This window comes from Pan paniscus, chromosome 19, assembly GCF_029289425.2.
Source record: "Pan paniscus chromosome 19, NHGRI_mPanPan1-v2.0_pri, whole genome shotgun sequence".
Lineage (NCBI taxonomy): Eukaryota > Metazoa > Chordata > Mammalia > Primates > Hominidae > Pan > Pan paniscus.
The window spans coordinates 7,823,742-7,838,727 of record NC_073268.2 but is presented as its reverse complement, the minus strand read 5'-3'; the positions used below and the strand labels follow the sequence as shown (position 1 = coordinate 7,838,727).

General features: G+C 56.7%; 1 protein-coding gene across 3 annotated transcripts in view; it reads left to right on the top strand.

Annotated features, from left to right (window-relative positions):
* The window catches only part of RPH3AL (rabphilin 3A like (without C2 domains)), a 214,571-nt gene that overhangs the window by 120,071 nt on the left and 79,514 nt on the right, over window positions 1–14,986 (top strand). The gene's annotated exons all lie outside the window — the stretch shown is intronic.

Sequence of the window (14,986 nt, the reverse complement as noted above, 5' to 3'; positions counted from 1 at the left end):
GAGAGGGTTGTGTTCCAGGGCTCCTGATGGAACTCTCCACAGAGGGGTGGCTACACATGCATGTTGATTTCCAGTCCTCACTCACCCCCGGGGGAAAATCGGTGTTACGGTTTGTCCTCACACAACGCCCCATGAGACCCAGCCTTGTCCCCTTGGATGCTTGAAGGGGATGATTCTGGAGACCCCCAAGAGGCCTCCTGAGCGGAGCTGGTGGGTTCCTTTTCCTTCTCCGGCAGGACGTTAGAGCAGCATTGATCCACGTTTCAAAACCCAGGCTCCCTTTTGATACACGTAGAAACCTTCCACACCCTTTTTTTCATATGTGATTTGAAGTTTCAAAACAATATTGTGTGTTTGAAAAAAGTGGGCGTGACGTTGAACAGCCCGTCTTTGGGCCCTGCGGGTTCTGACTGCCCCCCACAGCCCCTCAGAGGCGAAGGTGCAACCGGTGGTGGCCATGGCGAGCCATCGGCGGAAACGGGCTCGTGAGGGACTCGCCTGGCCTCTGGGCTTGACATCCTGAATCTCATTACCAAGGTGGAGCTGGTCCAGGAGCTGCTCCTGGCTGTGTCCTCCAGCCCCGTGAGGACAGTTCCTCTGTCCCTCCCACACTGATGTGCATTCCCTCTGCCCGTCCATTTCTACAGCTCCTCTGTCCCTCCCACACTGATGTGCATTCCCTCTGTCCATCCATTTCTGCAGCTCCTCTGTCCCTCCCACACCGATGTGCATTCCCTGTCTGTCCATTCTGCAGCTCCTCTGTCCCTCCCACACCGATGTGCATTCCCTCTGTCCATCCATTTCTGCAGCTCCTCTGTCCCTCCCACACCGATGTGCATTCCCTCTGCCCGTCCATTTCTACAGCTCCTCTGTCCCTCCCACACTGATGTGCATTCCCTCTGTCCATCCATTTTTACAGCTCCTCTGTCCCTCCCACACTGATGTGCATTCCCTCTCTCCGTCCATTTCTGCAGCATCTCTGTCCCTCCCACACCGATGCGCATTCCCTCTGTCCATCCATTTCTGCAGCATCTCTGTCCCTCCCACACTGATGTGCATTCCCTCTGTCCATCCATTTCCGCAGCATCTCTGTCCCTCCCACACCGATGTGCATTCCCTCTGTCCATCCATTTCTGCAGCGTCTCTGTCCCTCCCACACCGATGTGCATTCCCTCTGTCCATCCATTTCTGCAGCATCTCTGTCCCTCCCACACTGATGTGCATTCCCTCTGTCCATCCATTTATGCAGCAGCTCTGTCCCTCCCACACCGATGTGCATTCCCTCTGTCCATCCATTTCTGCAGCATCTCTGTCCCTCCCACACTGATGTGCATTCCCTCTGTCCATCCATTTCTACAGCTCCTCTGTCCCTCCCACACTGATGTGCATTCCCTCTGTCCATCCATTTATGCAGCATCTCTGTCCCTCCCACACCGATGTGCATTCCCTCTGCTGTCCATTTCTACAGCTCCTCTGTCCCTCCCACACTGATGTGCATTCCCTCTGCTGTCCATCCATTTCTGCAGCATCTCTGTCCCTCCCACACTGATGTGCATTCCCTCTGTCCATCCATTTCTGCAGCATCTCTGTCCCTCCCACACTGATGTGCATTCCCTCTGTCCATCCATTTCCGCAGCATCTCTGTCCCTCCCACACTGATGTGCATTCCCTCTGTCCATCCATTTCTGCAGCATCTCTGTCCCTCCCACACCGATGTGCATTCCCTCTGTCCATCCATTTCTGCAGCATCTCTGTCCCTCCCACACTGATGTGCATTCCCTCTGTCCATCCATTTCCGCAGCATCTCTGTCCCTCCCACACTGATGTGCATTCCCTCTGTCCATCCATTTCTGCAGCATCTCTGTCCCTCCCACACTGATGTGCATTCCCTCTGTCCATCCATTTCTACAGCTCCTCTGTCCCTCCCACACTGATGTGCATTCCCTCTGTCCATCCATTTCTGCAGCATCTCTGTCCCTCCCACACTGATGTGCATTCCCTCTGTCCATCCATTTCTACAGCTCCTCTGTCCCTCCCACACTGATGTGCATTCCCTCTGTCCATCCATTTCTGCAGCATCTCTGTCCCTCCCACACCGATGTGCATTCCCTCTGCTGTCGATTTCTACAGCTCCTCTGTCCCTCCCACACTGATGTGCATTCCCTCTGTCCATCCATTTCTGCAGCATCTCTGTCCCTCCCACACCGATGTGCATTCCCTCTGCTGTCCATTTCTACAGCTCCTCTGTCCCTCCCACACTGATGTGCATTCCCTCTGTCCATCCATTTCTGCAGCTCCTCTGTCCCTCCCACACCGATGTGCATTCCCTCTGTCCATCCATTTCTGCAGCATCTCTGTCCCTCCCACACTGATGTGCATTCCCTCTGTCCATCCATTTCTACAGCTCCTCTGTCCCTCCCACACCGATGTGCATTCCCTCTGTCCATCCATTTCTGCAGCATCTCTGTCCCTCCCACACCGATGTGCATTCCCTCTGCTGTCCATTTCTGCAGCATCTCTGTCCCTCCCACACTGATGTGCATTCCCTCTGTCCATCCATTTTTACAGCTCCTCTGTCCCTCCCACACTGATGTGCATTCCCTCTCTCCGTCCATTTCTGCAGCATCTCTGTCCCTCCCACACCGATGCGCATTCCCTCTGTCCATCCATTTCTGCAGCATCTCTGTCCCTCCCACACTGATGTGCATTCCCTCTGTCCATCCATTTCTACAGCTCCTCTGTCCCTCCCACACTGATGTGCATTCCCTCTGTCCATCCATTTCTGCAGCTCCTCTGTCCCTCCCACACTGATGGGCATTCTCTCTGCCCGTCCATTTCTGCAGCTCCTCTGTCCCTCCCACACTGATGTGCATTCCCTCTGCTGTCCATTTCTGCAGCTCCTCTGTCCCTCCCACACTGATGTGCATTCCCTCTGTCCATCCATTTCTGCAGCTCCTCTGTCCCTCCCACACCGATGTGCATTCCCTCTGCTGTCCATTTCTGCAGCTCCTCTGTCCCTCCCACACTGATGTGCATTCCCTCTGTCCATCCATTTCTGCAGCTCCTCTGTCCCTCCCACACTGATGTGCATTCCCTCTGCCGTCCATTTCTGTACAGGTGTTCTTCAGTCCTGGTCAGACTTAATGCTGTGTCCACTCAGGTTGGCCTTTTTAGAATTCGAGACTGGGTCTCACTCTGTCACCCAGGCTGCAGTGCTGTGGCACAATCACAACTGACTGCACCCTCGAACTTCTGGGCTCAAACGATTCTTCCAAGTAGCTGTGACTACAGGTGTGCACCAGCATGCTCGGCTAATTTTTGTATTTTTTTTGTAGAGATGGGGTCTTGCTATATTGCCCAGGCTGGTCTTGCCCACCTGGGCTCAAGTGGTCCGTCCGGTGCTGGCGTTCGTACGTCTCTTCATCCGATCAGCACTCCTCACCCCTCACACTGGGCTCGTACCTGGCACCACTGTGTCCTCCACAGATGCTGAATGAACTCAGGAACCCCTGGAGACCAAGCCCCACGTCCTGTGCTTCCCCCTTGGATTGAACATTATTAGATTTGCTGGGTTTTATTTTTATTTTATTTTTTTGAGACCGAGTCTTGCTCTGTCACCCAGGCTGTAATGCAGTGGTGCAATCTCAGCTCACTGCAACTTCCGACTTCTGGTTTCAAGCAGTTCTCCTACCTCAGCCACCAAGTAGCTGGGATTCCAGGTGCGCACCACCACGCCTGGCTAATTTTTGTATTTTTAGTAGAGACGGGGTTTCGCCTTGTTGGCCAGGTTGGTGTTGAACTCCTGACCTCAGGCGATCCGCCCACCTCAGCCTCCCAAATTGCTGGGATTACAGGCGTGAGCCACCGCACCTGACCACATTTGCTGGGTTTTAAAAACCCTCCTCCCACCTTCTGATTTAGCCACCCCATCCACCCCTTGGCCGCAGCTCCTGTTGGGTGCACCGTGCTCCCGTCACCCATGCTGCACAGCCCTCAGCCCAGTTCTCGATGGCTCAAACCTCCTGTTTCCCGTGTCCTGCCGGAAAAGATGCAGAAACCTCTCTGGGACTGAGGGGATGCAGAGGTTAACCAGGACCGGGAAGGGGTTAACTGAGGCCCCTGGACCCCGCTGCCCCACCCCCGGACCCCCGGCCCCCAGCCATCCTGGCGGCTTCATCTCGTCTGAATACCCCGATTTCCCTGAGACTGACACTCGCAGAGGCACGAGTGCAGAAATGATCCGAAGCCCCGTCCAAGTCATGATTTCTTATTATGTGCTCTGTGAATGTTAATAGTCAACAGCTGATGCTGTTGCCTTTTTTAACCCTCCTCTCCACTCGGGACACAGTGGTAACTGCATGAGTGGCAGGCGGAGGGAGGAGGTGTTTGGTGTTTTGGAAGCCGAGCTTGAAAGCCACAGGAAATGATGGTGCTTGCTTTCAACTGGGAGAGGTGGCTGGGGGCTGGCACAGGCTGGGGGCTGGCACAGGCCTGGGGCCTGCAGGTGGTCCCCGGGCCATGTCAGAGGCTCTTCCGATGGAGGGGAAGGGCCTGCCGGAAGCCTTGGTAAAGAGAGGTGGCTCGGCCCTGAGTGGCTGGTTCCCCTGGGAGCCGCCAGCAGCCAGGATGGAGGATGTGGGGTGGGAAGTCCAGGGAGACTTGCCTTCCTCCTGAAATGTTTCTCCACTTGCCTCTGGCTTCTGTCTCAGACCCAGCAGCAGGTGGCTGGCATTAAGGCTGTGCCTCCTTGGGGCCTTCTGTGACTTGGTATTTGTGGGTAGTCGGGGTAAGGTCCAGGGCTCGGCGTGCTCCCAGCACTGCTGGCCCCCGGGCTGTGTCCTAACGAATGGGAAGAGGGGCCCGGCTGTGCCCTCCCACTTGAAGCTTGACCTCATCTGTCGTTCTGGAAGAGGAGAGGGCCCAGGGATCCAGCCTTGCCTTACCTCGGGTTGGGGAGGGTGAAGTTGGGTCCAGGCGGGGAGATGAGGGCCTGCAAGAGTGTGCTAGCCAGGCAGCCAGGCCCGGCTGGGGCAGCAGGAGCCCGGGTCCGAGGCTCAGACAGAACAGGGTTCGCATCCCAGGTCCCCACGTCGAGTTGCTTAACCTCAAGCCTCAGATCCCTTGTGTAAAACAGGAACAGTCATACCCACCCCATAGGGCTGTTTTGAAAATTAAATGAGATTCTGCATAAAACAGCTAGCTTGGTGCCTAGTGTAAGCATAAGTACCCGAGAAAGTATATAAATATTTATAATTATACACATCAATATCTGAACTGTCTATACGTTTAAAGTCTTTTGGCAGCAGGGCCTGGGTTCCAGACAGCGTCTATAGCAACAGAGCTGTATCCAGCCTTTCCGCTGCTGGCCCACTGGGGCAGGTGATGCTTCTCCAAGCCTGGCGGATGGCACTTCAGGGGCTGAGCAGGGCTGAGCTTATGATCGGAGGGGCCGGTGACCCGGGGACACCATCTGGGACCCGCTGTGGGGGTGCACAGGCCTGATTACACTTGAGCCACAGTCAGCCGCTGTGGCTGTCTCCTGCCTGTCTGCGTGGACACTTTCAGCTGCTTTAATCCATCCTGACCTGCAAAAATCCAGACCTGGTCAAAAAATGAAGTTGGGGCAAATGACTTTCCAAAACATTTAGCATAAGCTTCCTTTAAATAGGAATTCTGCTTATCCATTTAAAACAGATTTTGACTTTGCACAGTTTGATTTCCATTTGGGTTGATATCTTTCTAGATCGTTCTCTGTGTATATATAGACTCCTCCATAGATGTAGGCACATCTACATATTTACGTGGTGGAGCGCCCTGCTACGCAGACTGTTTCCAACGTGCTTTTTTTAACTTAACAGCTTATGGTGAATATTGCCCCACACAGCTTCGTCGTCATTTCGTCACTTTTCTATTTACATCATCATTGTCTTTGTTGCTGCAAAGCTCTCCCCTAAACCTAGTAAGATTTTCCCTTTTGAAGATTTGGTTTCTGGCATCAGGAGCACATTGTGTGGCATGAAACACACACGTGGAGGCTCTCATTATGCTGCTTTGTGCATGCACCGAGGCCATTCAGACGTAGCTATTTCTTATCCTATTTTATCGGGGCAGGGGGATGACCCCTCTGTAAGCACCGTCTGCAGCGCGGTTCCCAGTGAGAAACCAGCTCACCTGCCGATTTCAACTCACTGGAACTCTCAGGAAAGTAATTTTCCAGATAAAAGATTGCTATTTTATTTTATTATTTTTTAAAATGAGATGGGGGGTAGGGGAGTCTCACTGTGTTGCCCAGGCTGGTCTTGAACTTCTGGCCTCAAGAAATCCCCCCACCTCGGCCTCCCAAAGCACTGGGATTGCAGGCAGGATCCACCGCACCCGGCCCTGAGTTTTGCTAGTGGATAAACTGCTCCGTTGAACGGGACACTCTTTGGGGACAAAGGGCCGCGTCTTGTTTGTTTTCGGCATTCTTAGAATAATGCCTTCCCTACAGTAGAGAAAACATGTTTGTGAATTGAAGCTCCACACGTTTAAACCAGCCATCTTCAGTGTTCATCTCCACAGCACAGGGTACGTTTTCCAGGCCTCCTTGTACGCAACGTTTGAGGGCAGTTTCACCCTTTTCGGTCGAGTGAGGCTCGTGAACAGCCCTCTCCGTGCGATGGATGGTGATGCTGTGAAGCTGTCCCAGCCCGTCCAGGAGTGTGAGGCTGCCAGTGACTGACTCCAGACCGCGGGTGCTGTGAGACGGCGGCATCTGCTTTCAGAGCAGTTTCCTTCCCTCCCCCCACATTGGCACTAAGCCCCTTCCCGTCTTCTGATCTGCGGGAGCGTGGGAGCCGTGGTGGAATTCCTCATCATGAAATGGATCGGTGAGGACTCAAAGGCCAGCCTGGGCATGAAGTACCTGAACTTTGGAGTGGCCCAGCAGAACCTTCTGTCGTATTGTGACTCTTGGGTGCCATCTGGGAAGGAGAAGGGGTGGGACGGGGAGTCGCAGAAAGCAGAAATGTCACTGAAGTGGCCTGGATAAGAAGGACATTGAGGAAGGTGCCTGATCAGGCCTTGGGACGGGTCTGTCTGCACACATAGGCGGCCGCAGCACGCACCCCGGGGGAGGCAGGCAGGAGCCGTCATGGGAAGGGTTTGGTAAACATCCCCGCTTCCCACCCTCAGTGAAGGATTCCCGCAGTCATTTCCCCTGTGGCCGGGCCAGCCTGGGTTTATGCTCCATACCCTGAGACTGAGGCCCACCTGGCCACCACCCCACCTCCTCGGACACTCGCCCCCTGTGTGGCTCTCCCTGGTTTGGCCTCCCACAATCCTGCTGGTCAGCATCACTCGATGTGGACGTGATTGGACCCTGCCTCGTGTCGCTGAGCGAGTGCCTTCACGCCTCCGTGCAGCTTGTCTTCCCTGCAGGTCGGCATGTTCCGGGAGGGAGCCTGTCTTGCTTTTTCAACTGTAATATCTTAAGTAGCTTCCATTTGTTCAATCCGTTCTTCTGCAAATAGTCACTGTGCCGGGCACAGGCAGCAGGAAGGTGAACAGAAATAGACGTGGCCTCTGCCCTTGGGAAGATGACGGCCCAGCAGGGGAAGTCACAGGAGCCCTGCAGCCACACAGCGGAGGGTAAAATCACAACCTTGACAGCGGAGAAGAGGCTGGAGCCCATTCTGGAGGCTCTCATTGTGGAAGGAGTTGCGGAAGTCTTCCTTGAAGACGTGGTGCTTTTGCTGAGGTCCGAGGGGTGTGTAGGTTAATGAAGAGACAGCGTGGCCAAGTGCCTCCCACACAGAGGGGGCAACACGTGCAAAGGTCCTGTGGCAGAAGGACCAGGGGCTGACAAACGGCCCACACGGCTGGAGCTCAGAGGGTCGGGGATGAGGAAGTAGAGCAGGAGGAGGCAGGGCCGGCCCGAATGCCGTAAGAAGTGAGGCGGTGGTCACCCCAGAGCAGTGGGAAGGCTCTGATGGCTTTTAAGTTGGGAGGGATGGGAGAGGTGACATGATTAGATTTGCCTCTTGAGAAGATCGGCCTGGCTGCCGTGTCGGGAACCAGTTGGAGGACAGCGCGGTGGGGTAGAGAGATCTGCTGGGCGGCCTTGGTGTGGGCATGGGCGGTGGCAGCAGAGATCAGGGACGGGGCTGAAGGGGAATTGAGAGGTTGGAGAGAGATTTGAGTTCTTGGAGATGGATTATCTGGGCAGGAAGGAGGGACGATGGGGGCCCAGGATGAGTGCTGGGTTGTGGCTTGTGTGACTGATGGATGCTGGCTGCCTTCACTGAGACAGGCATGGCTATAAAGGTCTGAGGTTGCCGCCTACCTAACCTTTTATGGTGCTGAGCACTTTCATGACCATCTCCCTTGATCCCCTCCTCTGCAACCTGGGGTGTGGGGGGCCTGTTACCACCAACTTACAGACCAGGAAGTGAGGCTCAGAAGGCAAGTACCGAGTCCAAGTTCACCTCTAAACGGCACACCCTGCTGTCTCCTGCCCCAAAGCCTGTGTCCCGTGGGCAGGTCCCTGGGGAACCCCCTCCCCTGTGTTCTTGGGGGTAGAGAGAATATACATTTCTTTGCAAAAGAAGCACATGGAGGGACTGAGACAGGAGTGGGGAGAGAGGGTGCGAGGTCTGACAGTGGGGAGAGAGGGTGCGCGGTCTGACGGTGGAGAGAGGGTGTGAGGTCTGACAGTGGGGAGAGAGGGTGTGAGGTCTGACGGTGGAGAGAGGGTGTGAGGTCTGACGGTGGAGAGAGGGTGTGAGGTCTGATGGTGGAGAGAGAGGGTGTGAGGTCTGACGGTGGGGAGAGGGTGTGAGGTCTGACGGTGGAGAGAGAGGGTGTGAGGTCTGACGGTGGAGAGAGAGGGTGTGAGGTCTGACGGTGGGGAGAGGGTGTGAGGTCTGACGGTGGAGAGAGAGGGTGTGAGATCTGACGGTGGGGAGAGAGGGTGTGAGGTCTGATGGTGGGGAGAGAGGGTGTGAGGTCTGACGGTGGAGAGAGAGGGTGTGAGGTCTGACGGTGGAGAGAGAGGGTGTGAGGTCTGACGGTGGAGAGAGGGTGTGAGGTCTGATGGTGGAGAGAGGGTGTGAGGTCTGACGGTGGAGAGAGGGTGCACGGTCTGACGGTGGAGAGAGAGGGTGTGAGGTCTGACAGTGGGGAGAGAGGGTGTGAGGTCTGACGGTGGAGAGAGAGGGTGTGAGGTCTGACGGTGGGGAGAGGGTGTGAGGTCTGACGGTGGAGAGAGAGGGTGTGAGGTCTGATGGTGGAGAGAGAGGGTGTGAGGTCTGACGGTGGGGAGAGGGTGTGAGGTCTGACGGTGGAGAGAGAGGGTGTGAGGTCTGACGGTGGGGAGAGAGGGTGTGAGGTCTGACGGTGGGGAGAGAGGGTGTGAGGTCTGACGGTGGGGAGAGAGGGTGTGAGGTCTGACGGTGGAGAGAGAGGGTGTGAGGTCTGACGGTGGAGAGAGGGTGTGAGGTCTGACGGTGGAGAGAGAGGGTGTGAGGTCTGACGGTGGAGAGAGGGTGCGCGGTCTGACGGTGGAGAGAGAGGGTGTGAGGTCTGACAGTGGGGAGAGAGGGTGTGAGGTCTGACGGTGGAGAGAGGGTGTGAGGTCTGACGGTGGAGAGAGGGTGCGCGGTCTGACAGTGGAGAGAGAGGGTGTGAGGTCTGACAGTGGGGAGAGAGGGTGTGAGGTCTGACGGTGGAGAGAGGGTGTGAGGTCTGACGGTGGAGAGAGAGGGTGTGAGGTCTGACGGTGGGGAGAGGGTGTGAGGTCTGACGGTGGAGAGAGAGGGTGTGAGGTCTGACGGTGGAGAGAGAGGGTGTGAGGTCTGACGGTGGGGAGAGGGTGTGAGGTCTGACGGTGGAGAGAGAGGGTGTGAGGTCTGACGGTGGAGAGAGAGGGTGTGAGGTCTGACGGTGGGGAGACAGTGTGTGAGGTCTGATGGTGGAGAGAGAGGGTGTGAGGTCTGACGGTGGAGAGAGAGGGTGTGAGGTCTGACGGTGGAGAGAGGGTGTGAGGTCTGACGGTGGAGAGAGAGGGTGTGAGGTCTGACGGTGGAGAGAGAGGGTGTGAGGTCTGACGGTGGAGAGAGGGTGTGAGGTCTGACGGTGGAGAGAGAGGGTGTGAGGTCTGACGGTGGAGAGAGGGTGTGAGGTCTGACGGTGGAGAGAGGGTGTGAGGTCTGACGGTGGGGAGAGGGTGTGAGGTCTGATGGTGGGGAGAGAGGGTGTGAGGTCTGACGGTGGAGAGAGGGTGTGAGGTCTGACGGTGGAGAGAGGGTGTGAGGTCTGACGGTGGAGAGAGGGTGTGAGGTCCGATGGTGGAGAGAGAGGGTGTGAGGTCTGACGGTGGGGAGAGGGTGTGAGGTCTGACGGTGGGGAGAGGGTGTGAGGTCCGATGGTGGAGAGAGAGGGTGTGAGGTCTGACGGTGGGGAGAGAGGGTGTGAGGTCTGACGGTGGAGAGAGGGTGTGAGGTCTGACGGTGGGGAGAGAGGGTGTGAGGTCTGACGGTGGAGAGAGGGTGTGAGGTCTAACGGTGGGGAGAGAGGGTGTGAGGTCTAACGGTGGAGAGAGGGTGTGAGGTCTGATGGTGGGGAGAGAGGGTGTGAGGTCTGACGGTGGAGAGAGGGTGTGAGGTCTGACGGTGGGGAGAGAGGGTGTGAGGTCTAACGGTGGAGAGAGGGTGTGAGGTCTGATGGTGGGGAGAGAGGGTGTGAGGTCTGACGGTGGAGAGAGGGTGCGAGGTCTGAAAGCCTGGAGTTGTGTGGCTTCTGCCCTGGGTTAGGCCCAGAAGTTTCATCGTTTAACACTCGGACGCAGTTCCAGGCTGCAGGGTGCATGAGGCAGCCAAGCCCGGGAAGCCAGGACTCGCTTGCCCTGGGCAAATCCACTCCAAGGAAGCCCATCTCAGGCAGGGAAGTGAGTGGCCACCCCTGTGCCCCGGGACTGTCCTAGACACAGATCGTGAAGGGCTGTGTTTGCACGAAGTTGATGTAGAGGCTGGCTCTACATGGGTTTCGCTCTCGCATAGGTTTTCAAAAATACCACCTGTTTCGTTTTCTTTATTGGAACCTGGGAACAAAGAGCGAGCCCATTGGAAGAGGCCCATTACTGCCTTATTGATGTGAGATTTACGAAAGCAGCAATTATGTGTTATTTGAGTGGGAGCGTGTCATCTTTTCGTAGCCCTCGCCTCTTAGGAGCGCCCCCTGCCCCCTGCCAGCCAGAGACACTGAAGCAGCAGGGGGATGGCTGAGGTGGAGAACTGACCCCTGGTGCCGCCAGCGTTGGTTGGTAGCGGGAAAACAGGCTGCCCGAGGCGCGATCTGGGGAGCAGGAAGCACCAGACCCTAAGGGGAAGGCAGAGGTTCGTGGGCCCAGCAGGGACAGCCCTTCACCCAACCTCTGGAGGGCGACTGGTCCACGCTGCTCCTGTCCCCAGATCCGTTGGCTCCGTGTCCTCGTGGTCTGTGAGTAGAGGACAGGACTCAGTTCCGTGGACACTCTCCTGGCTTCTCTCCCTGCCCCCACGGCACTGTTTCATCAGTGAGACACGTGCGCATTTGTCTCTCAAACCCCCCCACAGGGCAGCCGAGCACCCCCCCAGCAGTGGCGGGGGGACATCGGAGCAAGTGTTGAGGGCATCCCGGGGTGCACAGTGGGGCCTGGGCCCCACCCTGTTCATCCGTGTCCCGTCACGCCAGGCCTGTGCCCCTCACGGGTGCTCAGCGGGTGATGGTAACGTGGATTAGTAAATTGCAGGGGAGGTGAGCGCTAGACGGGGTAGGGGTGGAGATAGAGCCACGCTGAGGGGCAGGCACATGAGTGCATCAGTCGGGTTGATTGGAAGCTGTAGGGGAGCAGGGGGAGCAGGCTGTTGGCAGGTTGAGTGGGGAGACTGAGGGCAGGGTCCTCTGGCCCAGCGCCGTCCTGCAGAACCTCACGGCGAGGATGAAAATGTATTTCTCTGCTGTCCCATGCGGTAGCCACCGGCCACGTGAGGCCACGGAGTACCTGAAATGGGGTCAGTGTGACCTCAGAGCTGTTTTTCATTTTATTCCATCACAATCAGTTTGCACTTAAATAGCCACCTGCAGCTGGTGGCTACCGTATTAGATCGTGCAGGACTAGAGGAAAACCACACCGGGCCGTAGAACACGGTACGAGGGGCTGCAGTAACCGCAGCTGGCATTTATTGAGTCGCTGTTACATGCTGGTTGCTTTTCCCGTGTCTCAGTTGATCCTCAAAACAACCCAAGGGTGTAAGTATTATCCCACTTTACAGCTGAGAACGTCTGAGGTTTAGAGAGGCTTTGGGTGGCTTGCCCGGGAGCCCACCCAGGTCTGCCGCCCCCTAAACCTGTGGGCCGTGCCGTGCGGCCTCTGAAGGAGCTGAGAGCCACGTCTCAGGAACAGGATCTGGTGATAGCGCAGGATGGCGTGAGGTGCGGGCTCAGGGGGACCGAGGGCTCTAGACGACTCCAGGGCTGAGAGACACGACGATGCTCCCATTTCTAGGGCTCCCGAGTACAAAAGCAGAGAGGGGATCCCAGTCCTGGTCGGGGGGCTGCTGTGGACTGAATGTTTATATCACCCCAAAATACCTACGTTGAAGCCGTCACGCAGATGTGATATTTGGAGATGGGGGCTTTGGGAGGGATCAGATGAGGTCCTGAGGGTGGGACCCCGGGGATGGGATTGGCGTCCTCATCAGAGGAGAAGGAGGCCAGACCTCACTCTACTGTGGGAGGGTACAGCAAGAAGCTGCCGTCTGTACGCCAGGAAGAGCCCTCCCCAGAACCTGACCGTGGGGGCACCCCGACTGGGGCCGTCAGGCCTCTGCAGCTGTGATAAACATGCTTCTGTTGTTTCAGCCACTCAGTCTATGGTGTTTTTGTTACAGCAGCCTAAGCTGACTATGATGGGGTAGAGGCTGTCCTCTCCCCCTAGGCTGTGTGCATAGGGGAAGGCGGCCCCCAGGGGAGAGGCCAGGCTGCGAGGGCACCTGTGGGGTGCAATGGGGAGGCTGCTGGGCCTCCTGCTGACAGCTGGAAACCTCTCCCCTCCCCACTGGGAGAGCATGGAGGGCAGGGCCAGACTCTCCAGCCTGGGCCTTTGCTCCTAGAGTCAGCATCAGGCCACACTCACGACCCCAGCAAAGCTTTGTCCCAGGGTCGGCCCCTGGCACCTTCTCTGCCCATTGTTTTGAGAGCCATCAGCCGCGTCCCCAGGGACCCACCTGAGCAGAAGCAGCTCTCTAGAGAGCCGTGCGCACCAGCCTGGCACCAGGGCAGGGAAGGGTGTGACCGACCCTCCTGAGGTCTGAACAAAAATCCTGCTTTACCGTGAACGAGCTGTGTGACCTCGGGCAGCCCGAATCATCTCTGAGCCTTTGTTTCTTCATCTATTTAGTGGGGATCATAACACCTGCCTCCTTCATACTCTGTGGTCTGGGCTGTGGTGCCCGGTCCGACACCTGCTCACTAACTGCGCTGTGGGTGTTTGATTCCCTCCTGTTCCCGCAGCATCGCCTCGTTCAGCAGCCTGTGCAGGGCAGGGCACTCTGCGTGTTTATAAGGTGAGCTGCCCTCAACCGATGCGTGTGTAAAGAGTGCAGAAGGGAGAGCTCACGTCTCTGAGGGCCACTCTCGTTTCCACCTGTTACCATGTACACAGGGATGGTGGGAATTTGCAAGGAAAACAGAGCTAAGTAGCATCAGTGCTTCCTCTCCCCTTTACCCAGAGAGGAGAGGCCCACGTTGTGGTTCTGGAGCCCACCTCATGGGCTGATGGGGGACCCTGTTGTAGAGGTGGGAACATTAGGAGCGAAGGGTGGAAGAGGTGGAGAGAGGCTGCTCTCTTGGGGAAGGGGAGAGTCACCAGTCTCTGTGAGGGATGGTGGCCTAGGGTTCCAGGGGGACAGGCTACTGGTCCTTGGAGGGGCTGAAGCCCAGCCTAGCAATGATCCCAAACCCAGGACTGGCACAGATATGACCACATGCTCCCACTCCCTCTCATGGGGTCATGAGAGCTTGGGAAGCAAGGAGGCCAGCAGTGAGGAGTGTGGATGGCGCTCAGGGGACCCTCTGCAGATCTGGGCCATCAAACACCCCAAGCCTAGGACCTTCATGAGAGCTGGAAAGGGGCCCCAAGTGTGGCTGAGGCTTGGGCAGATTTTCCTGCCAATCCAGAGGGACAGGAGCTTGGAGCAGATTGCATTTTCTTTGGAGAAATAAAAGGTGACATTTCTCGTACCTGAGCACTGGATGGTAGCAAATCCGTCCCCCGCAGGAATGTATCATAGCTTCCGTCCCCCGTGAGTTTGCTCCCCCACCCCGGGGGCACTGAGCTCGGCCACCCGATCAGGCCAGTGACCTCCACACGCTCGACATGCTCGACGTGGAAGCCAAGTTGGTGACATTTTCCCTCTCCATGGAGAGACGTGCTCCTTGCTGAGTTGGCAGCCTGCAGAAAAGGCCAAGCAACAGATGCAAACTTCCCTCGGCGGGGGGCTGCAGAGAGCCCCCACCCACGCAGGGACCGGGTGGCTTCCGTGTGGCAGAAAGATGGATGAGCTGGGGCAACAGTCCTGAGGAGTCGCCAGCGATCGCTGAATCAGACTCTGCCTGGGTTAGCCTGGAGCCGGTCTCAGCCCCAACACATCCACCTCTGCCTCCCAGCTTGCTTCTTCTGGCCTTGTTGCTGTGCCTTCAGGGGAAGCAACGTAAGAACTGTCCTGCATCACATGATGACGTTTCGGCCAGCAAATGTCCCACACTGTTATAATACCACATTCTTACTGTACCATTTCTATGATATATTTAGATACAGGAATACTTTCCGCTGTGTCACAGTTGCCTGCAGCCTTCGGTACGGTAACATGTCGTTCAGGTTGTAGCCTAGCAGCCGAGAATACACCAGCTAGCCTGGGTGTGCAGCCGGCTATACCATCTCGGTTTGCGTAAGCGTGCTCTATGTGCT